This window comes from Echinops telfairi, unplaced genomic scaffold (genome assembly GCF_000313985.2).
Source record: "Echinops telfairi isolate 266 unplaced genomic scaffold, ASM31398v2 ScPeMD7_18;HRSCAF=68, whole genome shotgun sequence".
NCBI classification, from domain to species: domain Eukaryota; kingdom Metazoa; phylum Chordata; class Mammalia; order Afrosoricida; family Tenrecidae; genus Echinops; species Echinops telfairi.
In genome coordinates this window covers 954,133-955,252 of record NW_022103915.1, presented here as the reverse complement: position 1 = coordinate 955,252, position 1,120 = coordinate 954,133, and the positions used below count along the sequence as shown (strand labels likewise).

Here is a 1,120-nt window from a genome sequence, read left to right as displayed (position 1 = left end):
CCCGCCACTTTAGCGCGCGGCTGGCGTGGCTCTGGGTGCGGTGCAGGGAGGTGGGCGACAGGTGCAGAGCGCTGGCAGCGGCGGGGCGGGGGGACTCGCAGGGCACTGTCACCAGGAGCGCGCCCCTTCCTGCTCCATCTCCTTCAAGGCGACGTCTGTGGCTGGTTGAGTCCGTGAGGGCAGAGAGCGCTGCGTGGGAACCCCGGGTGCTACCGCGCGCCCTGCTGGCTGGGCGAGACTTGTGTGTAGGGGGTGGGTGGGAGTTCTCTGAGGCCCTGAGGTGACCCCAGGGCCCTTGTGCTCCTGCAGGACTTGCGGGGCTGCGTCCCTGACCCCTCGGACTCTAGTGTGAGCGCGTCCTGCAGCTCTTCGAAGAGCTGAAGTTGTGGGTGGGGCCAGCGTCGAGAGCAGGACCGGGACTCGGACGCGGGCGTGGGGGGGGGGCGCGTGTGGAGAGTGATCGCACGCGTGGGCGGGGGGGTGACAGAGAAGCTGTGTGAGCCCCTTTCGGGGCCGGAGGGACGGATCTCCAGAGCAGTTGCGTTGCGGGCAGGGGCGCTGCATGTCTGCATATCATGGGGTGGGGGTGGGGGGAAGGCGGGTGGGACGTGGAGGGGCAGAGATTCTGCCTATCCTCGGCTGAGCGCAAAGGGGCTGGGGACTGTGGGGTCACAAGAGTGAAAGTGAGGCCCCCCGGACTCCCCTGCTGCCCCTCTTTTGAGAACGACTCGGGGAGCTGGGGAGGCGAAGGCTGGATCCACCCTCTTTTCTTCGGGACTGCGTGCGTGGGAGGGGCGGCCCCTCCAAGGGAAGGGGGGTGGACCACACATAAAGAAGCGCCGCTCGCTTTGGGGGGTGGGGCTCATCAGAGGGCAGGAGCGAATCTAGTCACGAGAGTGTCGCTGTGCGCGCGCGGGGAGGTCGTAGTCCTCAGTCGCCCCGGGCCTGGCCCAGCTCCTCCGGGGGCCACGGCGCGTCCCCAGCCAGCGCGGAGCCCCCTCTGTCTGGGCCGGGGGCGCGCCTCCTACAGATGCCTAGGGCCCTCCCTAACCCACCGTGTCAAGGCCCTCTCTGCCCTACTGTCCACTTATCCAGGGGTTCATGTGGTCACTTCACTGGC

At 68.3% G+C, this 1,120-nt stretch overlaps 1 protein-coding gene across 1 annotated transcript in view; it reads left to right on the top strand.

The window, feature by feature from the left end:
- KIF26A (kinesin family member 26A) overlaps positions 1-1,120 on the top strand; it is a 34,246-nt gene that overhangs the window by 778 nt on the left and 32,348 nt on the right. The gene's annotated exons all lie outside the window — the stretch shown is intronic.